This window comes from Ammospiza nelsoni, chromosome 3 (genome assembly GCF_027579445.1).
Source record: "Ammospiza nelsoni isolate bAmmNel1 chromosome 3, bAmmNel1.pri, whole genome shotgun sequence".
NCBI classification, from domain to species: domain Eukaryota; kingdom Metazoa; phylum Chordata; class Aves; order Passeriformes; family Passerellidae; genus Ammospiza; species Ammospiza nelsoni.
In genome coordinates, this window is record NC_080635.1 from 58,559,855 (window position 1) to 58,585,231 (window position 25,377).

Sequence of the window (25,377 nt, forward strand, 5' to 3'; positions counted from 1 at the left end):
CTCACTTATTCGTAAGAAAACTACTTATTTCACAGAGCCCAGCAATCCTCCTCCTTTTTGCAGGAGAGTCAGAGAGTGAGAATGAGTTAGGCTATTTTCTAGAAGGGGAGTGGTCATCCATTCTGGTTTTGTGTGTCAGCTTCCTCACAGGAACAGACAACCTCTTTTATACAGCAGCTTTTTTCTTTGCTGCAGAGATGCCATGTGACAGGTGTATTATTGGTCATCTTTCTCTCTTTTTATGTTTTTCCTTCCACTGTGTTTCCTGGCTTTTTTCTCTGTCTTGAAAAGCATAAATGGGAGTATTGCCCTGCTTTATCCTTGGGAAAACTGAATTGTCCTGTGGTAAAGGCTAATGTTACAACACTGAAGAGGTTTATTATCTCTCTGGCATCTGGCAGGGCAAAGACAGAGTGGTAGGGAGTGAGCAGAGATAAGAGAGAAAACAAGGGAGAAGTGGGAATACCTCCCACTGGAGCATCTACTGTCCTTAAGGACTTCGAGCCACTACAGTCTGGCACTCACTGCAGCCTGGAAATGCCAAAAACCTCTTCTCCTCTGGGACATTGGTTCCTCATTGGCCAAAGCCCCCCCGGATTGTAATTCTACATTTTGCAGTGAATTACACTATATAAACTCAGCTATATGTTTTCCTGGGTAAGAGAGTTCCCTCTTAATAATGCTCACAAGCTAATGTTGCAATTTTTCTGGGCAAACTCAGGGATATGAAGAATGCTTTAGCTTTCAGCTGACCTAAAACTATGCAACATACTAATAGTTCACACTGGCACTAAGCACACAGTCTAATTCACAGCTGTTCACAAGCAGAAACAGAGCAAATTAAAAGCAAGCAGTTACAGACAAGGCAATTGGTGTTCCATTCCATAAGATTTTCTCTATTACTTGCATACTACCCAGAGTTTGTGGTAAAAGATAATTAAGTCTTTTCATTATTATTATTTCTGGTCACTAAATCTGTGCTTAGAACACAATTTTGATAAAATACTGCACAGCTTTGCTGTAATTAGCCTCTATGAACTCTGGGTGTTTTGTTTTTTTTTTTTTTAATTTTTTTTCTTTTGCAGTTGTAGGTAAGTATTTGTTTTCTGGCTGCTCATCTGACCATGTAGTAAATTCAGCTGGTATTTTGATGGTTCATCAGTGGTGTGGATTTTTGGCAGTATGAGAATTACATAAGAGGTTGTTTTTCCAGTACTGCAACAAGAATGGCACCTGCTGAGGCATCCATGCCAGGGGGTTGTGCATTGCTCATCAGCAGCAATTCTTGGATAAAAAATGGGTAAGAAAAGCAGCCATGGCTTTTGCGATGACATTTGGCTTTAACTGATCAGCAGAATTTGAACCTGTGACCTTCAGTATCATAACACAGACTACTTATGTAATGTCATTAACTGGCAGAGGGAAGGTCTTTAAGGAGACTGGCAAAGTCCACACTTGTTTCATAAACCTGTCAAACCAGAATATTGTGACATCATAAAAAGACACTGACAATCTCATTGAAGTTCTGTTTTATGTTTAGACAATAAAGAGTTTTAACATCTCAGATTTGAGGAGGAAGAATACTAGTAGGGAATAAAGGATACTTTTTTGCCTCATATGGTCCCATTGCTAAAGGAAAAGAGTGTCTGGCAGGAAGGAATCCTTGACTGAGTCTGAGGGAAAGTCTGCATTATGCAAGACTTGCAGGGAATGTGGAATCCCCACAAGAACAGCACTCAGGCTCCCTCTTATACTGATGACTGGCTGCAATCCTCTGGTCATTATAATGAATAAATGAAAGACAAGAAGGCAAGTGCTCAAGAAAAAAAGCACAAAATTGCACTGATGATTCGCTCTCTTTCTCTTAAGCTAGGAGATAAAGACTTTATGCAACTACAGGCTGTAGACATCAAAGGGGAAAAACCCAACTGAATACTTTTATCAAACTTAGGCAATGTTTATTTAAATCCACTTTAGGAATCAACTTGTAGTGCTGCAAAGTCCCAGGAGATTTTATTCCATGAGGAATTACAGCAGAGGCAATGGAGATGAAAAAGAGGTTGCATTCCATTTCAGTTATCATTAATGAACAACGGTTCTCAAATGTGTTCTCTGATAAAGGCTTTTTTGGCCAGAGCAGGGCTCAAAAGGGAAGCAGAGAACATGCCTCTCTTAGGTACATTGCGGCTCTCTGCACAGTGGGGATTGAATTGAAGGAAATGCATAACCTAGCCAGCTCATGATAACAGCTTCCACCTAATCCCAACCAGCCATCCCCAGCCTCCAAGCCCTCACTGGGGAGTTTGGAAGCTGACTGATAGGTTTGCAGGAACCGCCTCCTATATCTTTCTGAACATTGTGGAGGGATTCTGGCTGCTGTTTCCTCTAAGAGGCTCTTTAGCTTTTCCTTTAATTGTTTGACTGTTCACTTAAAAAAAAAAAAAAAAAAAAATGCAAACCCAAACCAAAAGCAGAACATGTCCAAAAGCCAGCATTGCACCTGCAGTCAAGGTAAATTAACATCAGAAGCTACAGGCAAATATGTCAATTGAAAGTTCTCAAGAAAACAGTTCATAAACCACAACAGCTGATAACAAATGCAGAACAGCACAGCCATATAAAGAAGAAGGTTGGCTGACATCATTGCCAGAAAACCGTCCTCATTGATGGAGTCTGCCAACAACAGGTGATATAAGAGCTGGCAGTGAATGAAGCTGTGAATGTGATGTCTGGCAGTATTTCTTGAGAGATGTTCGCAGCACAGCAGCTGAAGACTTACAGATCACCATTAAAAAGAGGTGGCTGAGAATAAACCAGAGCAGCCTGACTCCTATGTCCAACAGGAAATATTTCCTGTGTGTTTCATGTCTCTGTTCTGTGCATCTCGCTTGGGTTGGATTGAGCATTACAACTCATGTATAATGAACTTTATTTGCTTGCTCTATCCCTCGGTGTCCCCACAGAAAGGTGGCATGAAGTAAAGTGGGGATAACAAAATGTCCCAAGTGATTGCAGTGCATGGTCAGTCACATAAGTGCAAAAGCATGGCCATGAGCACTAAGAACTGGAGCAGCTGCAGGCTGAAAGCTCAGCACTCTCTGCCATCCCTGGTGTGACCTGCAGGTGGGCAGCTGCTCAGGGACATGGAGGGTGTCACAGCTGCTCATGGCTAAGAGAGCCTCACTTGATGGTCTCCTGACAGCAGTTACCCAGCTGTGCTGCAAAGACACATCCTCAGCCTTGGGCAAACTCCATGTCTTCCTCTTGCCTGGTGTGCCCATCTGCCTGAAACCTTAGAGCTGCAGGTTCTCTGCCAGGACACCGTTCAGACTAACATATCTGCATCTGACTGGATGAGCCCATTGTCATCCTTTCTGCTTCTTGGCATGTACCCTATCTTGTTCAGTGCTTGGCAGCTTTGCTGTTCCCCATGAACAGTGCTGGGGAAATTCTGCCCTTCACAGCAGCACCATGCAGCATGGACAGAGCCTGGCTCCAGCCAAGTTGCCTGGAGCTCTCCATTAGGAGGTCTGAGAGGATCTGGAGGTGGTGCACAAACATGTTTTAAATGGATGTTTGAACCTTTGTCACACTTGCTGCTCCAGAAGGAATAGGGCACTGAAATGAAATTCAGGCATTGTCAGACTGTTTCTCCTGAAGCAGGGTTTTTACTCTCAGCATGGAATGTAATTCTGGCCTTATAGTCCAACAGAACTGAAAAGGAAACAAATATTTGGAAGGCCGCAGGGGAAGTAGAGAGTGTCTTGAGAATTAAACGGACTGAAGGGTAAGAACTCTCCATCAGTGAGTGGCCAACGTATCCTTGAGTTTGATGCTTAAAAAATCGGATGGATTTTATGAAATGAGATCATGGCTTCTCCCTTGTTTAAGAAAGCACATTGACATACTGAAAAAACAGGCAAGGCCACAATAATGTGCATTGCTTGGCAAGAGCAGCAGACAAGCCAGGCAGATAACGGGTGTGCTGCAATTCGAATGGCAACCTGGTTAAAGTTCAGCAGCTGGCAGGAAAAAGAAGACCATGGACAAATTCTTGCCAAGTACGTGCTCAACACCTGCTGCAGGTCTCCCACAGCAAATCCATGCATTGCCATGTGCCTTCCCTGGTGAGCTGCCGTGGCAGCAGCCATGGCTGAAGCAGGGGCTGTCGCTATGAGGCTCCAGAGTGTTGCATGTAATCACATTTTCTATCTACAAAATGGCCCATTACTCTACAGTGATACAGTTCTAGATTACAAATAATTTAGATAACACATGTAAATATATAATCTAGGCAGAAGATTAATTCTTTCTAGATGAGAAAGTTCCCTTTGGACTGAGCCACGTTGCCAGTTTGCTGGAGCTGGAACACCTTGTGGGTGCATGTTTGTTTCTCTGCCCTTCTGAAGGACCTTCAGTCCTCTCGTCTGTTGAATTAGCATCTTTCAGTGGCACACAGTTCACTTTGAAATATAGCTGATAAGTAATCAGGGAAAAGCATATTCTGCAGACGGAATATTATCTGAGCAGTTTTTTCTGCAGAGAAGAGTATCTTAGGAGGGACCTTCACCTAAAAACTTTTGAGTCCACATGTTCAAGTAGTCCAGGATTTTTATTTTATTTTATTTTTTTGCTTTTGCTTGTCATGCCAAGATCTCATCAGTCTAATCTGCATTTGCAAAATTAGTTTGGGGTACAGCAGGAGAAACATGTCAATGCCTGTAAACACTTCAAAAACCATTAAAGATTTCTTTTCTGGGAGGCAATCTCATTGTACCTGGTGTAGGTATGCATGCTCCTGATAAAAGTCCTCCAAAAAACCCGTCTACCAGGGAGCAAAATGTTCTCTAACATTCTAGCAAGAAACCCACTCTTGCACCAACTTCAGAAATTCCTATGCATCATTGCAAGAGAACTTGCACACCATAAAGACATTTTAAAGCCAGCTGAAATGAAATGAAGGATAGGGTAGAGAAAAACATGATGTCTGTCTGCAAAGCAATGCTCAGGACTTATCCAGAACCCAGTATGTGGTACAGGCCATTTGATCTCTGAGAGGTTATGACAGAACTGAAAGAGCTCCTACTCGGGTGATGGGACTGAGCAAAGACTCATAAAATCCTTCATATGTCAGAGAAATTGAAAAGATCTGATTAATTGGCCTTAGAACAGTGAATAATAAGAACAGATATAATACAGGTCTATAGAAAAATGAAAGACCTAGAGATGGTAGATAGGGAGCATCTCTGCTCATGCATTAGCAAGGCAACATTCAATAGGTGGAGAGGCAGCAAATTCAAAACTGGCAAAGGACATATTTTTTCTCACCAAGTATAATTCAGCTGTGGAATCAAAGTAGTCAAGAACCTGCAGAACATGAAAAAGGAATGCTTATTTTAATGAGTATATTATTTTAATAAATATCAGGAATATATTTTGCTGGCATTGTGTTGTACCTACTGCCTAACACAGATAAAAAAAGCCTGCAAAGATGTATTACAAACACTATGCTCTACTTTGCAAGAATGTGTTTACAGTCTTGGGGATTTAATAACTTTGTAGTCATTTGCATTGTTATGAGGAAGAAATTTCTTTTGATGAGGATAATAAAACAAGGCTAAGGGGAGTACTCATGCACACTTAGTGGCACAGCACAAGCTCCTCTCTGGATCTGGAGTCAATTCATTTTCATATTCTTTCAATACACTGCAATTCTTTTAGAGAGGTGCCGGTCCTTCAAAAATGGTTTTGTTCCTGACTGCTCACTGAAAAAAATATGCAGAAAAAGGGGGCATTCACTCTGCAGCAAGGAAAAAAAAAAAAAGGAAAGCAAGACAGGCAATGATGACCTTGGAAAACGTTCTCTGTGCCTTTTTTTTTCTTATCTTTTTAATTGAATGCATAACACTAAATTATGATCTTTCCCTTGATCAGTGGACTGTAGCATTCTGATGGCACATTCAGATAGAAGGGTCTGTCACACAGTATAGGGAAAAAATATGTTATTATCTGACTTTTCCAGATTAGAAGCTAAGGCACACAGAATTATTGAACAGCTGGAGCCTGTGCTTGAGCCAAGAGCTGAACCTGGACCTCCAGAGCCACATTAACCATAAGAGCAACATTCATAACCTGTGTTGTCAAACTGTGTCTGAAACTGTGATGACAAAACAATAGCAGCTAAACAGAAGACTTAATTCCAGGTCTCCAAAGAACAATATTAAAGTATCATTTTCCATATTACTCCAGTAGGACCCAGAGACCCTGCCTTTTGCTGAGGACTCTGTTCTGTTGGACACTATTTAAACCTAGCAAAAGAGATGCTTGGGCAACCAAATGACAAAATACAAGTGGGGAAAAAGAGCTATTTCAGATTAAATCCTATGCATTAATGATTTTTTTCCTTAGTAGCTATGTGAGCTACTTAGCCAAGTAGCTAAGGATTGCCTACAGCCTGTACACAGATAAGTTCTTTGGTGCATTATTCCTTATTTTGATCTTACACCCTACTTGAAATCCTACTTGTGAGTTTGAAATTCCCTTCCCTGCTCTCTGGCAATTCAAACTTCACACTATAAAAAAAGATTGAATCATGTTGTGCTTGTGTGTGAACAAAATATCATCTAGCCTTTTTTCAAGTAGGACTTGTCCTCAACTCTCCTTATACAAAGGCATGTAGTGATTGGACAAGAAGCAATGGTTTCAAAAAGGTTTAGATTAGATATTATGAAGAAATTCTTGAGGGTGGTGAGGCACTGGAACACTTTGCCCAGAGAAGTTGTGATGCCCCAATCCCTGGAAGTGCTCAAGCCCAGGCTGGATGGAGTTCTGAGTAATCTGGTCTATTGAAAGGTGTCCCAGTCCACGGCAGGGAGATTGGAACTAGATGATCATTAATGTCTCTTCCAATCCAGCCTACTCTATGATACCACAATTGCAGTTTTTTTTGTCCTGTCGGCTAAAGACCAGGGAGTAGTGCAGTTTCTTCTGTAAATTTGTTGTGCTACTCTTAGTAAAAACAAAGACTGATAGTCATAAAGGCAGTATATCAGCAAAGCTTGAATAATTTTACTGTGCCTGTGTCAGATATTTTGTCCTGTTTGAAGGGGTTGGGGGGGGAAGCTGTTTTAATGAAGATGTAGAAAAGATTGCTGCAGATTTTAGATTGTGTTTGTGCTTTAACAGACAGCCCTTAGGTGAAAATTAGATTAAAGCATTGCATTTGCTTAGTCTGACTGCTTTTGTATACTATAACATACTGTCCTCAGCCTCAGAGCAGCAGGAACTTTCCACCCTCAGCCCCCATGCAGCCTGGCTAATGGAGAAATTGCTCCTGGGTGGGTGAAAAATTTAAGTGAGGTCATTGTAGGTTCTTGCAGAGTGATACACTACCAGCACTACATAATGAAAATTCATCTCATGTTGTGAAACATATTGAACTGCTAAAATAATCAAAGTGCTGGCAGGGAATGTTCTTTGAGGTTATCTTTAGATTGAATCTGCTTGGACTTTTGACACCTACTCAGCAATGTCTCTTGGCACACAAGAAACATCTTATCAAAATGATGAAAATTTTAGTCAGTAACTAATTTATTCCCTCATAAATGTTTTTATTTCCCAAATCCTCTCCCTCCTTTCTTATTTAACGTTTGGATTCTTAGTCATAATCATGGTGTGAAGGAAATAGAACTTGTGACCTTGAGAAGGACTTACCTCTCTCAGGGTAAAGGTTTTTCATATTAATAATCTATCACTAAGTTTTATACAGTCACTGTATTAATTTCACTTGTTACTATGGCAATGGTATGTGCATTTATTTTACACAGGTAGGACCTCTAGTTTTGCCAAGAGGAGGGCAAATTGGTAATTTTTAAGGAACAGTATATTTATGCATGATATGTACATACATGAGTATGGTATTTAAGCACCCAGTGTGACAACAGTACACGCTTGTGCTTACCTTACATTAAGTTTGGAAGCTAAAAGTAGTGGAAAAAACAAGCCAAAACTAAAACCAAGCCAAAACAAAGGTGGTACATACAAGCAGGTTACACATCCCACATGTACAAGGGACCTAAATAAAGTCCTCTGTGTGGGAGCAAGTAATTAGCACCCATATGAATGAGGCTGTGTAAACTTATGCCTACAAATAGAACCATAACCTCAGCTGCAAGCCAATGACTTCTTCCAGAACACAGATTTTTCTTCTACTTAATTATAAGCACTCTGCATTATTAATTGCAATTCAGCACCCTCACAAAATGCAATCATACATTCTCTGCAAATCTCCTGACTGTCTCACCTTGGGATCTAATTTCTGCAATCATTTGCTTCATGTATTCTTTAAAGTCTAACACTGACCCTCCCTACCCAGTCCTTGAACTACTGCAAGACAAAACAACAGAAAACTTAATTCTAAACAAAAGATAGTACAACTCAAGTACACAAAATATTTCGAAAGTAAAAAGAAAACAGAGATATATCTTTTCTGGCTGTAAAATCCCAGCAGGAAAGCTAAGTTAGGGCTTTAACAGAACAGCCAAAATATTTGTACTTCAATCTGAAGGTGTGAACATGCAGATATATTTCCAAGGATGAAAGCAAATCTGTAAATCTTGAGCTTCTGGGATCTGCTGAAAAAAAAGGAGAAAACTGAAATGTTCTTTCTTAAATGTTCTTTCTGCTAAACAAGAGTAAAGCAAGAACATTATGAAGGTTATAAAGGAAAGCATTTCTTTTCCATAACTGGTAAGCTTATTGTCATAGAGGAAATCTGCTCCAGAAAAGATTTAACAGCAGTCAAGAGGATACTTGCTCTTGCTGTGAATAATTATGACACTAGACTTCTCCTAAAAAGTAATAATGTTTTACATCTCATTGTACACCACATATGAGTTTTTCGCCTTCCCATGCTGCAGAATTAGAGAAGTACAAACCCTTTTGGTGCAACAGGCTTGAAGCAACAAAGACAAGTGTTAAAAGTAAGTGAGCAGCTTTATGTGAGACTTCATTCTCTAGCCCAGCCAGCTTTATAGCAATCAGGCATTGTACATAAACCTTATTCCCCCCAGATAGGTTTTGTTGCAGTTTGTAGCCAGGAGGAGAGATACTGCAATACAGCAGAGGGGAAGAGGAAATGAAGGAAAATTCCACACTCAGAGGAATTTTTATTGAATTCCACTCTATATTCCCTGTCCTTAAAGAGCGTGGCGTTATTTCCAGACCTAATCTCATCAGGAGAGACTTTGGCCAAAGAATCCCTCAGGAAAAGTAGATTTTGACCTCTGTCTTCATAGTAATGGTGCAGCAAACCCTCTTCTGTGTAGAGGGCATTGTCTTTTTTGCCAGGGTTTGGCTCATATAGTTTTCAACATAAGAAAAAAATCTCAGACTTTTTCTCCCATTAACGTATGTGGCATTGAGATTTTAAAAACAAAGCCAAAAGTGTTTTCTGTGTAAAAACAATCCTTGCCAGAAGGTGTTTACTGAGCAGCACAAGTATTTTTATTTTATCGTAATTCCTCTCTCTGCACCTCTCTACTCCATTGTGGTCAGGTTCCCCACAACTGTTCTTATTGTTATATGTTCCTGTTCTTCTACACTTTCCTCTTGCTGTAATAGATTTTTCCCCTTTCCTGTTTCCTTCCCTAACAGAGCAGGGATTTGCTGACATTTTACTTTGTATGAAACTTCTGAATACACCCTATTTGCAAAGGTTCCTCTTTAGTAGGGAGACGGAAGTCAACCTTCCTTGTTATAGCTTCCATTAATTGTGCTTCAGCAGGTCACAGGAAAGCTCAAGATGTGGACAAAGCTGATTCCATAAAACACCAATAATGGAGATGAAACCTTCTTCTGGAGTATCCTAGATGGAAGTGATTACAGCAGTAAAATACCATATTTGCGAGAAAAATAATTTAATAATAACTTGGTGGTGTTTCATATTACTGCTGTAACTTAGAGATGAGCACTCAGGTGCATCAAGAGCTTTAATAGTGCATGTGTAGGTGGCAAATTATCCATAAGGAACCTACTGATTGTGGATAATGCTCATTTGATATTCTCAAAGATAATGTAAGCCTTTGAGCACATGTCATCTCATGCCCCATGCTCATGACATCTAGCAGGAATACTGAAAGTAGAGCGTGCGGGCCACTTCTCTGAGCATGAGCATTCTTTGTCCTGCAAGCAATATGAACTCCTATTGAGTCAGCAAATAAAGAGTTTTGATTAAAGGTACGACACAGAATAAGCTAAATTTCATGTCAAGGGCCTGCACGAGTTTACCATACAACATTTCTTTGCTCCACATTAAACTTCTTACTGGAATCACTTTGGTGTCTGATGAATCAGAACCTTGGAAAGATAGGTTTGTCATCCAGCCTCTCTGCCTGCAAATATTTGGTACAAAGTTATGAGACATCTCTTAACACAGCATCAGGATTCCTGCTCTCCCTGCTCCATCCATACCCAAAATGGTCTCTCTCCTGCTATCTCTGTCCTTAGGAACATTCAATTGTTTCATGTTAAGCAAAAGAACTCTGACATAAAGGGTTAAAAATAATGAAAGAAGTAAAAACTTTCATACTCAGTCCAGTGTGGCTGTTTTTCTAGCAGCACTTCTTAAAAGTAATCCATGCAATGGAATATTAGAGCTTTTGCTTTTCACCAACAGCTTGGTAGTGACTTGTATTTATAGAAAATAAACAGCCATGACCTCACATGGAAGGTAAATTTCCCCCTGCCCTTCTCAAACATCCCCAAGGCTCAGATAAGACTGTATTCATCCCCTCACTGATTTGAGAAGTATAGTGCAAATTCTCAGAACATGAAGATATTTAGAATTTTTTTTTAATAATTTATCTATTTTTAAGTAGCAGAACTAAAAATCTGTCAACAGACCTCCCTTCACAGTACAAAAAGCTATTTCTAATGCTTAAAAGAAAGACAATTATAAACACTTTTTGAAAAATTGTAACACATCGTCTAGTTTTCTAAGCATTTTTTGCTGAACATTTTATACATGAAGAAGCGAATTCGTACTTCTGGATAGTCATACAACATTCCGGAAGAAAGTCAAGACATTTTGTTTGGCTTTTTCTATTTCTTTCTTTATGGTGGGCAACCCTGAAATATATTAATCTGATCCATAACCACCATGCCCTTGAAAGCTTTAGAGGATCCTTGGGAAAGAAACTCTCAATAGTTCAAAATCCTTGTTTGCAACATGCACAGCAAATCCAATATAGTGAGCTACTAAAATATAATGAACTTCAGAGATTTGCCAAGCTCTTTGTGCTAGGTCTTTGGCAGGTCTTATCCTTGATCTCCTGCGAGGCACCTTGGTATGTTTATTGATCTTTGTCGCCCAGAGGTCAAATTACATCTACATGGAACGGCACCTTCCAGCCACTCAGGAACTGCAGCTGAGGAGACGCAGCAGGACACAGCCCCTCAGCTGTGCTTGCCACCAAGAGCCCGTGAGCTCCAGGCTCCTGGCCACCAGCTGGACAACTCCCAAGTGAAGACTGAGCTATTCTTCAAATGGGCTGCTGTGGGGAATCTTTTCTTTCCATGAGTGCCTCTATTATAATCAGACAACAGTGTTCGTCCTGGCAGTTGCTTCCTTCTCTGAAGTGCTGGGCCTGGCCAAAACCCGAGGTTTTTTCATGTATCACTCCTAGCTGCGTATTCTAGCTGCCTGAAAACAGCCCTGAAAGTTCCTCGCAGAGCACCTCCCATTTTCCTGTCATTGTGCCCCTGTCAGAAGTGACTTTCAGAGCTTTGACCACAGGAGCCATGCAGGTCAGCCCAAGCAATGGGCACTTCTGGGTGGGGATGGGCTGAGGCAGAGACCACTTCCCCTCCTCAGAAAAAGTCTTTAATGGTAACTGATCACTTCAGAAATGGTGTAAAAATGGTGACTTAGGAAGTGAAACAATCTCTTAATGAGAAAGTGAAGGACATCTGCGTGTATTTTTGAACAAGGCTTTAGTAACCTATTTTATACAAGTGGGGGTTTTGCTTGTGTATGCAGATATGCAAATCAGGACCAAGTGCTCACATAGACCAAAAATACAAACCAGTGCATATATTAATTCACTGCATCATTAATAGTCAAACAGCCATTTGTTAACAGGCTAAATTGCAATCATCATCTTTTGAGCATTATCTTAAAGGAGTTCCATAATTCTGAAATTTCACATCTTACTAAGTCATTGAGAATCTCTTCAAAATGGAAAAGTAGAAAAAAATTACTTTTTTTTTTTTTTTTTTTTTTTTTTTTTTGCTAAGAAAGATCTTTTTTAGTTACTTAAATTGCTTTGGCAATTTCACAATGGAAAAGCTTTGGGGTTTTTTAATTGTTTCCATTTCATTTGCATTTTTATTACACCTCTAGCTGGACTTTATTTGTTTACAGCAATCACTTTTAAAATACCACTTTGGGATGCAAATGTTCTTTTCTATTCTCTGCATGGTCAAATGCATTTTGTATCCTAAACTTTTTGGAGGTAGTCTTATGATTAGATTTAAAGAAAGTGCATGCACCTGGCTGTATATAATAAGGAGATGATTGAATGGTGTTGGTGATGTAAACTCAGAAGGGAAGTGATAATGTGCATTAGAGCATTATATTCCCCACTGACTGGCTGTGTTTTATTTCACCTGCAAACAAGTAAACACAGCAGGAGCTAGATCTTGCCCAGCCCCTGAGCTGAATGCCGTGCCAGGCTTAGTTTGCAAAGGATGCAGTGCTCCTGCACTGACTGTGCTGCTCACACTCTGCCAGCAGTGATATGCCACCTCTCAAAGGACAGCATGTTGGAAGCCTTGGGGCCCCTCTTGCCCTACTTGACCTGCAGAAAAAAAGGCTCTTGAGAAAAGCAGTTGCCTCTTTTGATGTCCCTTGCATCCTTATCCTCTGAGCTGAAGTCACTGAGAAAAGGCAAACCCAGCATCCTCTGCAGGCTCTGATCCAGAGGGCACTGCTGCCCTGCACTGTGGGAGTGGGCTGTGAGGGGCTGAGCAGCAGTCACCTGCTCAATAGAGGCGAACACATGAGGTCAGATGTGTGAGAAACCAAACAGAGCCTTCATCTCAAGGCTGAGCCAAATTTGTTGGAAAATACTTCCAAATATGCCACTTAGGGGGAAAAATAATCTTATTCTGGGCAGTTTCTTTTCCTCTGCCTCAGTGTTTTCTGAACCAAAATGACAAATTGCTTTTGGATTTTCTTTGTTTTGTTTTAAGGAAGAACAGAAAAAAAAAATGCAAAGTGAACATGACACTGACTTCCCTTGGGAGATTTTTTTTTTAGTTCTTCAGGTCAGTGTGGTCCTTGTGGTTTGGTGACATTTCACTAAAAATCCAGACTTTAGACTTACATTTATTTGAAATGAAACTGCAAATCCAGCCACTGCTGATGAGAACTGTAATGCTGTTTGTTCTTATTCTAGCTACATCGTCTATGGGAATGACATCACTGAGTACCTAAAAGACCTGACATCATCCAAAAATTGCATTCTACTTGTACTTGTAAAATAGATCATAATTATTTCTGTAGTCTCTAAAGAGAAATTGATTTTTTGTGCCTTCTGTGAATGCTGCAATGCTATTTTAGTGTAATGCTTTTATGTCTATGGCAGCCAATTGCTTTGACCCTGAAGTCTTTCTTGCAGTAGTGCTGACTTGCTGAATCAGAGTTCATTCATATCCTCTTGACACAGAATAATATGCTGAATACAAAATTTGCCATAATAGCAATATAAAAAATGCCATGAGATAACACAAAAATAATAATAAAAGAAAAATTGGAAAATACATAAAATAATAATAAAAGACCTGTCAAGTTCAAGTAAATATGAATGGCAGTGTGACTTTACATGCCACAATTTTAAGTATTACTCTTTATACCTGAAGGGTTCATATGAGATCTTTATCTGGCTTCCTCTGGTGTTTCAGTGATGGTAAAAACACTAAAGTCAGAGAATTCAAGTCTGATTCTTGCGTCACCTTTTATTACTCTCATAGGATGTTAAAACTTCAGAATGGTATAAAATGGCTATGGAGTGATGGAGGTTCCTGAATTTCTCCTAATTCCACTGTTAAAGATGTAGTGCTGCATTGTTGCGACTAGATCTCAAAGATATCCAGAGGCCCTTTATGTGTTATAACATTAAAATTCTTGAAGTATCAGAAATTCCATATCCTGAAAGGAAAAAATCTCTAAAAGCCTTGATGCTTCCAATGAAGCAGTTTGGACTTAATGCCTGGTTGGAAGCCCATGAACACCAATGCAGATTAATCTTTCCCCTTTCCCTTTCCCTTTCCCTTTCCCTTTCCCTTTCCCTTTCCCTTTCCCTTTCCCTTTCCCTTTTTCTTTCCCTTTCCCTTTCCCTTTCCCTTTCCCTTTCCCTTTCCCTTTCCCTTTCCCTTTCCCTTTCCCTTTCCCTTTCCCTTCCTTTTTCTCACTGCTGTTCCTTCAGCATCCAACACACTTTATATCTGGGGTCACACAACAGGAGAGGAGATTTCTCCTGCTGCAATTTAACACCAAAGGCACCCCTCAACCATGCCTTGATTTGTGCCTGGGATTCACCTCACCTCTAACCAGGTGGACACTCACTCCTGCTTTGTGTTCAGAGGGACACTACTGGGAATTCAAGAGATATCCACGTGCTCCCATTCTTGCCTCTGTCACCTGAGGGAGTCACCCTGACCTGCTTGCTTGGAGAGCATTGAGTACAGCACAGACCTGACCGTTTGCTGACCTCCACTCAGGTGGAGATTAATCCTCTCTGAATCAAAGGATACATAATCAGAGCATAGCTCATAATCTGCAGTTAGCTCCTTTAAAAAAGCAGTTCAGAGGAAGGTCCTGCCCTGCCTGTTGAAAGCAGGATGCTGTGCAGCCAGAGCACTCTGGAGGCAGCACCTTCAGAGCCCAGCTGCCCCTCAAAGAGGCAGGAGGTGAAGGCTCTCCTCCTGGCAGGGTGCAGCCCACACCACTCTCTGGTCCAGCAATGAGGAAATGAGGTGGAAGGGCAGCCAGGGAAAGAAGTTGGGAACATTGAGGTACATCCTGACTTCCATAGTCCCAAATTCCCACCTTGCATCCCTTCCCTTCTACGCCTTTTTTCCTGAGTTACTTGACCTTTTCCATACGAAACAAGGGGAGTCTGAGTACCTAAACAAGGACTTTGAACTCCTGCTAAACCCTCTGGGGCTTGTGACACCAAAACCTTGTTGAGTAACTAGGCACCAGTTTCGGTGCACTTTTCTGCCAATGACAGCTATAAGCAGGCTCCTGCACAGCGTGGTCACACCACCCTGCTGTCCACTGGCAGAAAATTCATCACGGACAATAAGAAGACCAGCAAGTGGTTGAGTATGCTTGCATATCTCCCTGTCCCAGCAAGAAGAATTTTCTTAAGGCCTTGCACTGATCAGGTCTTCAAGCCATGATGGATGTGTCATTCCTTGTATTTCTTCCTGCTGTGTAGTCCATCCAGAAGCAGCATTTACAAATGATACTGCAATTAATACAACCTGGAAGTAGAGAAGCATGAAACTCAGAGGCAGAAATAAAGAGGTGAGATTTTTTTTTTTCCAGCCACAACTGAAGCAGAGACATTTTTTGGTTTCCAAAGGATTTTTTGGTCTTCAAGACCCTAAATGAATCTTTATTGACATATTATACAGCTGAAAGAAGACTGATGGGTAATAACAGGTAAATTTAAAAGCTCTATTCAAAAAAACTGAATTCAAAACCTGAATTTCTCTTTTAAGAAACAACATTGAAAGATAAGAAAGGACTTCATCTGTATACCAGCCAAAAGTATTCTATCTCATTAACTCCATTATCAGCCTCCATTACTTTCTTTGCCTGGGTGGACTCCTCCAGGATGCTCAGATTCCTCTGGGCAACGTCCATAGTTACATATTTTCCCCAACAGCTTCAGTGACCTGACCACACTGGGGCATGTACTGGGCTTACAGACCCCACAAAACACCTAAAAGCACCTGCCAGGATCATAGGGTCCTGCAGTCCTGAGCTGCTTAATAAGTGAGGAAATTAGGTAGTCACAGCTTATTTACAGATGAACTGGAAAGTTTGAGTGTGAGGTGCAGTTGTCCTCCCCCTCATGAGCTGCTCTGTTTCCCAGAGTGTAGTTATGATAGAATAACTTTGTGTACATACCCTGTTGAGTAGGGCTTGGATACACAGCTAGCTACTTAGGCATGCAATGTCAGATACAAAATTTAACTCATATTCTTGCCAAAAGCAGCACTTTTACTTGATCATTTGTAAACAGGGAGTTGTAGCCATCCAAATCCTACTATATCCAAAAAAAGTGCCTTACACAGCTCACAAGCTGTGTGACATGGTTAGCACTGCTCCTGCTTTTGAAACTGGTGGACTGGAATGGCAGTCTGCCATGTCTCAATGCTCAGCAATCAAAGTAGTACATAAAACTTCCCCAGATGTCTGACACTAGACTGCATTCAAGAGTGCAGCATAAAAGAATTGATTTTGTGATGTTACTCCATCTCAGCTTCTGATGATCTAAAACATTACATGTCTAGCTTCAGAACAATTTTTAAAAATCTTACATATTTTTCAGGCACTGCTCCTATCACTTTCCATGAAATTTAGGATTTTGCCCTTCTCTTGCATGTCCTATGTTCCAAGATGAAAGAAACACTTCTGAACAATTATGTTCCATAACTACACCTGAGGTGTAGGAGAATATTTTTATTTTCATAAGAGAAAGAAATAGAAGGAAAGGTAGAAAGGAGAACAAGACATTAATCTAGGATTTACTGTCACAACAAGTAAGCAGTGTTATTTTAGGAAGCTCTTCAGAAACAGGATTCCCTTAGCCTGTTAAGTCATCGAAAATAAAGCATTAACCAAATCCTCTCTCGGTGTGATGGTCACACTGGGCAATCCTCTTCTCTGCACACACATGGGAGCAGTGACCCTGACCTGCAATGAAAGCCATCCCAATGTTTGGGGGCATAACTGGGTATAAATGACTCACTAATCCTTTAATATTTCCGTTCACAATGAGGATCAAGTCTAAATGACAATGACATGATCCTTTTTCGAAATGAAAGGGATGAGTCTCTCTTGTCTGTGCCTCACTGACCTTGTTACTGTTCTTATATTCTAAATAAGATGGTGACTGTGGCTAAGCACAGCAGGGAATAGTAACTCTTCAATTTGTTCCAGATGTGTCTGATGAGACAATTCCTCTCACCACATGATCTTGCCTCTGTAATAACTAAGGTTGGCATATTGATCAGCTGAGGTGGCTGAAGTAAAATCAGGTTTCCAGCACACATGGAAAATCTGAGCCATGAGGTTTACAGAGGAACTGGGCTGGGCCCTGCAGGGCACAGTCAGAGCTGAGTTATCTCTGGAAATGCAGCACTGTCCCCCATCCCAGGCAGGGGGTGTGTGGCTGACACCTGCTCACTGTGGGAGAATGGAAACATGCTAGTTTGGCTGCATTGCTGAGGAAAATAAAACAGATGAAGCTGTGGCTTAGGTCCTGTCAGTAACAATGCTGTGAGAGTCTCAGTCTGCCTGAGCTGCCTGACCACAGTCCCTCATAAGTAACAGATGAGTGTGAAGGGAAAAGAGACCCTGGTCATCTAATAAAGATGACCACACAGATGAAATCAAACAAACCCAGACTGGGATTTAGTCATGTTACCAAAGCAACCTGCAGCCTGTAAACATCTGAAAACAAATGTAGGTAGGGCTCATAGTGACTTCTGCCAATCTGTCAAGAAACCCTGGAGGAGGAGAACCTGCCTGGGGGAGACCAGCAGGGTGGCAGGCACCACCTTCCCTGGCAACAATCCACAGGGGAGGGCTCTTTCAGGACATTAAAGGATGTGCTGATTCAGGGACACCCCTCAGCCCCACCATCCTGCCCATTGGTGGGGTGCTGTGTGGCAGAAGTCTCAGAAAAGATCTAACAAAACCACGGTACTACTTCTGTGAGCAGTGAGTATGCCTTGACTGCATGAAGGTGAGATTAGCTCTGTCTCTGTGCCCTGCTATTAGTCCATGTGACTGCAGGCCTGAAGCATACTGTAGCAATGTGTTAAGACTCCATAAGTACTTCACTGAGTGACTCAAACATAGCTGGTGTGTATTCAGCGCATTTCAGAAGAGGGGCTCATCCCTTCAGAGGTTTATCAGTTGCCATTTTTAGTTTGTGGTGTAGGAATTCAAGGGCAGTCTGTCAGGAAATCATGAAAATAATCTCCTTGTGCTTCATAGGTAAAGAGAGGTTGAGGTTTTCTTTTTAGATGTAATTGATTTTATTACCAATTAGCATGTTCCTGTTTGTCAGACTTTTGATTGAAGTTCTAGGATATGTTTACACAAAGTCATGCTACCACCCCTAATTTGATGGCCTATTAATACTACTAATAATACTATTATGTGCCAATTCAATATGACTCTATAGGGCTTGCAGCTTGGATGTGCTTCAGCAGTTCTACCCTTTAGTCATGTCAACAGTACTTGAAAGATCTAAAATACTTAGATTTAGACCAAAGCTCACAGCTGAGATCTTGCTGGACATCACTGGGTTTAGTTTGTGTTCAGAGCCAGAATTAAGAGATATTTGACATTACAAAATATTCCAAAGTACTCATTCCTAATAGGAGTAAATAAACATAAAATAACTAGGTCAATAAAGGATAATACATTTCCATTGCAATCTATATTTATACAGCAATTTTTAATCTAAAGACTAGCCCTAGAATGCAGAGTGCTATGATGTAGCGATTAGGAATTGCTCTTCCCACAACCTCAGCATAGTCACCTGTGCAGAAACAGACCTTTAACAGCATGCCAGAGTGCTCTGTTTGAATGGAAACTACAATGTCTCTCAAAATGGGGAGGGATACAAAGACAAAAGGAAATTATTAACCCTAAATAGAATTTGGCCAGGAAATGATGCTGACTCACTCATCCACAAATTATATTGTCTTCTTCTAACTTTTCCTGCAAAAGATTAAAATCTAGTGTCTTAGAAGACATTGTCTACTTTTAATTGTCATGCCATGCCTTTATTGATCAGGGAAATTGACATTTGAAAGGACTGTCCAACACAGGGCAAAATAAAAAGCAAAAACAATCCCTGAGATATCCATTTCTGTTGTGTCCATGCCTTCTGTCTCTATATTCTACTCCCACTCGATGCAGTGGCAAAACCAGCTCTGATGACAATGCTGTGATGTTGAGCACTGAGATTCCACTTCCCATAGTATTCTGCTGTTGGGAAAAGGGTTTGATGGAATACAGCAGGGATGTGCACAAATTGAAGGTGGCAATGGCAAACACCAGGGAAATTGTGTCACAATTCTTCTTTCAAAAGCCATGAACTGCATGGAAATATACCTTATATAAATTTCAAAGCTGTTTTCAATACAGCACTCTGTTTTTATGCACCTGTGCAGTTTGGCTTAAATCTCCCAAGTACTGTCATTTCAAGGTGATCTTTATGAACATTAATTCAATAGCTGAATGGCTAATACAACATTTTGATCTCTGACAGAGTCCATGCCAATCCTGAAAATAGCAACCTGAAAACACTTTGTCTTGACGCCTGTCTCTGAATCAATGAAGTGATCCAATTCATTTGTTTCAAGCAGCTTGGCCACTGAGCTGTGAAGCTCTGGCTCTAACATCTGACACACATGAGATGTTTTAAAGGGAAATCCTTTTAATGTGCCAGCCCTTATGCAAGTGAATTCACCTTGCAATATATTCATTTTTTATTTGAAATCATTGTGTGCAAGTAGAAGGAATTGTTTCATTGAACAAATGAAGAAATCCTAGCACTATATACAGTGTTTCCTTTAAGACTGTCAACAGAATAATTGAAATTCAATTATTTGGATTTGCATTCCCAGGTAGATTCTTATTTTAACATAGAAGATTTTATAGATAGAGACACTAAGATTATTTAAGGCAGGAAGACTGCTAATCTTAGATTTAGTACCCCATTTAGATTACCAGAGAGGAAATAGCTCATCCTTGCTTGTGAGGCTCTAGAAATAGCCCAGACCTGATGTAACTAGTGCCTAAAAAGAAAGGTGTTTGCACTGATAGCAGACAAATCAAATTATTGCAAAGAAAGTGGGAACACCCGAGGCACATGCTGTAGCTGGTGTGACACAAGAGGCATTCCCTACATGCAGGCTGAAAAGAACTCTATGGGGTGCAGCTTCACTGCTGAAAAACAAGCAATTTAAGAGTAAGAACTAGCTAAATAAAAATTACATCAATGATAGGAGACCACTTCTGTGAAGAATTTTAGGGGGAAATTATGCTGAAATAGATGAGTTCCTTGCACGCTCACTGCAGAGAGACTGTTTGCTATTACACACCTCTCTCCCAAGGCATCTTCCCCATTACCAGAAAAGTCAGGTATTCACATCATGTCCTCTCATGTAATTTTTAATCTATGATTTAGTTAAGCCAAATATTTAATTAGAGATTTCAATATAAAAGCAATTAGCAAGCTTCCTATGTATAAACCATAATTATGATGCAGCTTAGTAACAGAAGAATGACTAATAAACAACATTTTGTTGAAATTCTGTTTAGATAATTTTGTGATATGTTTTAAACTGCTGATTTATTTTTGACTCACCAGTCTTGGCTAAGAACATTAAATCGTCCCATATCTTGTATTTTTGGTTGTAATTTTTATTGCTTTGCAAATGCCAGTGTGTCACTTTGCTACGCTATGACGTCACAACAGAGCAGCTTGTGGCAATGTCATCACATGCCTACACCATAACAATGCAAATAAAAGTCTTATTAGCAAGAAAAGAGTCCCAGAGTTAAATTACAATATAATTGCAGGTTTTAGGACATGGACCTGCCCCAGTAAAATCAGGCTGATCCTATGAAAGCTGATGCTTCAGCTAAGGCACTTATTTGTAGCAGGATCCTTCATAAAACCAGAACAAGATAAACAGGAAACACTCTCTATGTCATCTAAATAATAAGCATCTTCACCAGACTTCTATTCATGTAGGGGTCATCCTGCAATTATTGATTTATGATTATGGGGTTCAGGGGAGAGGTAAGAACCACTTTGTTGACAGCTGAGAGGAAAGAGTTTGTGAAGCAAAATGAGGCAGGAGGGACTGAGCTGCTGGAGGATGGGATAGAAGGAGGGAGAAGCAGGCGAGTGCCCAGGGAGTGGCAGCTGAGGTGCAGGAGCTATGAGCTGTGCATGCCTGTGGCTTCCTGTGTCACTGAAATGGTGCAGTGAAGAAGCAGGCAAGGAATTCGGCTCTGCGTCATTTACTTCATATCTGGTAACATCTCAGAAAACTCTCCCCTTGGAAGCAATTTCAGAAAATGCTCACAGCAATATCTTAAGGCAATTACAAATACCAGCTTATGAAGGAGTTAGCATGCACACAATAATATTTCAAAAATCAGAGATAAGGAAATGTTGGCTATCTTAATTTCTCCGTCCAGAAATCAGTTCTCCAACCACTGCCCATCTGTCCAGTCTGCTGCGTCCTATCCCCATTTCCATATGCACTTTTGCCAAGGGATAGGAAAGACACGGATCAGCCATTTTGTTCCCTTCCCTTCCTAAAGCAGGAAAGTTTCACTTGATTCAGGAATTATTCAATATCTTCCATGCAAGCAGAGAGACTGGACACTGATGGAAGCCGGACATTCCAAGCTTCTCCCATGCTTCTTCCCTCCACCCCTACCTCCCCCTCTCCCAAAACCCAGGCATCCCCAGCCAAGTGGGAGAAATGCTCTCCAACAAGGTCATGAAGTACAGAAGATCATCACTCTGCCTTTATCTTCATAGACTTCACCACCTATGGATATATAGCCTGGTTAGGGTAGACCACGGTCATTTTCCCACCTACTTTTCCACACATAGTGTCCCAGCTGCCATTATAATGTGGATTTCTAGAGACGTTATGGACTAAGCCTGGCCTTATGTCTGGTACTAATACTGTAAAATAAGAAACTGCCAGCTTCTTTCCTTCTCAGATGCTCTTTTTCATCACCTTCACAGAAGGGAGCTATTCAAAACTGGAGGTAAAATTAAGCAGGTATGGGCAGAAGAGTCATTTGTACAATAAATGCCCTTGCACGTAAGGCTTCCTGCATTTGCATAGTGTTGGATGGAGGCTCTGTCTGCTGCAGCAGAAAGCAGCCATTTCTTTGGAAAAGGTATGCTTGAACAGAGTAGTGGGTCATTTTATTGCCATAACATTTTCACTTCGCTGCTTTGAGTAATTGGTAAGACTGCTAGGAATTTTAAATAAATAACAAAAATTACCCTGCACAGAAGTGGATAGAGTATGTCCATGCCTGGTAGTAGACTCAAGTAAGCTTCATTTTGTTTGGAAGCAAGACCAAATATCCTGGAAAAGACAGCCCATATTTGCTTTGTGGAACAGGGCTCCTTTCGCAGTTTGAGCCAAATCTCACTGGATTTGGTTGTGCCCAGGAACCTTTGGTTTAAATGGGCTCTGTGTCAGTGAAAATTGGCATAATTTTCTACTAAAATACCTAGCTTACTTAGGAATTCCTCCTAAGTTTACTAGGGAGAGGATAAGTCATAGAGTCTGGATGTGTCCTGTAGAACAAATCAGCCTTTCCACCTTCAAAGCTAAATACAATTCTCTTAATTTGCTGTTTCATAAAGAGTTATAGAAATACAAACTAGAAACAAAGACTCCAAACGAGAAAAATAGGATTAGTTTTTGAAAACTCTTAGCTTGTAGGAAAGTTAAATAAACTAGTGTATTAAGCAGTGGCAGACTGTTAGATAGCCAGGTAATGTGACAGGAAACATTTCCACTTTGGAAGTGTGTACCCCAATTAAAGTGAACAGGACATATGGGGACTATGACAGACTGAGTATTGTCAACTGAGACAGCACACTCAATTGAAAACTCCAGGAACTAGGAACTAGGAAAATCTGCACACCTTAATGTTGTGTTTCATGAAGAGCGATCTAATGGTCTAATCACTAATTTTGGGAAAGCCCACAACCTCTTCAGGTAAACAGGAGTACTGATGTGTGGCCACAAACTGCTTCCACTGATATTAATGGCAAGATATTTAGCTATTTCAGTATGAATTTAATTATTTCAGAGGAAAGGCTTAGGATCTTAGATGAAGGCATGAAAATGTATCTACATACAAATGAAGCATCATCAGCAGGAGAGAAACCCTGCAGTGTGGAAACAGCTAATTGTAAATGCAAGTCCATAAGAGATTCCAGGTTTATGTTTGCAAGAGACAGACAAGACATGAAAAACAAGCCTTTTAGCCAAGGAAAATGGATATTAATTCAGTTCCTCAGCTAGGGCACCTGTGCAAACAATACCATCCCCAGACAATTACAACAGAGAGCTCCATAGTTAATAGGGTAATACTCATTAACACCTGACCACTTCATGGGGATAGAAGAATAGGTTTGGCAGATCTTCAAAATAAAATGATGTCACCTAAAAAGCCATTATTTCACACACAGTGCTTCTACAAGAACATTCTAGATTTGAATAACTTTGCTCAGAGAAAAGTTGAATATGTAACTATTTTTGTGAGGTTTGAAAAAAGTTTTGATTTGGTAAATCTAAATATTTCATGAATGCAATTTTCAAACAAACTTTATTTCTAACCATTTTATAAAGACCAAGTATTTTTGTTGTAAACCAAGCTAATTTTTTTAACCAGAAAAATATTTTGCCACAAGTGGTACTTGAGTAGTTTAAAAACATTCTTCTAATGCTTTCCCAAAGTAGAAGTTTAATTAAATCAATTGATGTTCCTAAGTCATTTTGATATCTACTTTTTTATAATGTTCAGTAAAAGGCATCATCAGAACACGCCTGCTCCAACAAATCCTATGATAATAAGTTTTGACAAAGTTTTGAGAAAATCAGTTATATCACACTCCTCACTGTAGCAGTTTACTTCACCCAAAATCTTGCAGGTGGTTTTTGGCTCTTCCGTAAAAGTGGATCTTAGAAACATGTATGAAAGTCAGACAATCTCCTTTTTTTCCCTTCTCTCCTTTTTCTTTTTTTTTTTTTTTTTTTCTGTAAGGGCAGAAAGTTTTCTTGTCCAGGAGCTTTTGGTCTTCAGCAAACATGCTTCATTGACGTTTGCATTCAGCTCTGGTCGTTCCACTTTAGGAGGGAAATGAACACCACGTGTTGATCACTAATACTAAAAAAAAAAAAAATCCAGGATCTAAAAAAATAGCCAAGAGGCCTATTCTTATCCTATTGCTAGGAAGACTAGAGATTTGTGGGACCAGAATACTTTCTGTCTTATATTAAGGTCTGTAACTAAACTGACAGGAGTTAAAGTAATCAGAACCCTTTAGATACTTTTAGCATCAGGCACATATATATCACCCACCTATCCTCAGACTAGACCTCAGTTTAAGGTCAACTTGAATTTTATGACAAGCTGATTTAAAAGAAGAAGAAACCAAAGCCAAACCATGAGGTATCTGCCAACAGCAGAGCAGGGCAGCAGCCTGTCACAGACAGCCAGCTCAGGGCATTCCTCAAAGCAGCCTATTCACAGGCAGGCAAAACACAGACAAGTTTTATTCACAGCTTCCCACCATCATCCACACCAGCAGCTAATTGAGAATGTACTTTTTTCATGCTTGATCTTTGCTGAGCTATAAATGATGGGCACTGGAGAAGTATTTTCCCTCACACACTTAAGCAGTGCAACTTGCACTCAGGAAATTTCTGAGCAGACACTGACAACTGCCAAAAGCTCATTAAAGATTATGGAGTCATCATGAAATGATTTTTGAGTGACCTAAGAAAACATTTTATGTAAGAGACTTTGTGGATTGAGGAGGAAGGATGTAAGCAATCCCTTTAAGTGCAGGTTTGGAACTAGGTGTAGGACATCAGGCATAAAGTTTGGAAACTGTGCTCCTTTCATTTTGTTCCAATCCCAGCTTTGCTGGGTGAGTCAGAGAAAGGCTGGCAAGCAGCTGTGTGAGAAACTACCTCACAAGAGATAAGGGAACACTGAATACCTCTATTACCTTGGTTTCCTCACTAAGAATGAAATTGCAGTGCAGGAGTCTACCCCAGCTTTTCCATGTGCTGACCTCTTGCAGGACTCAGCTGCTAATTAGGTTTGCAGAGCAGGATAGAAGAGAAGAGAATTTATAGAAGGCTCTGGATATGGAGATTGAGGAATTTGAATTTGGTCTGCAAAAGAAAGGAGAGAAAAATATGAGTGAGAAATTATTTTGCTAGAAAGATTGCTGTGCAGAGCCACATAAGACTGCCAGTTGAAGATAAAAAGACAAAACC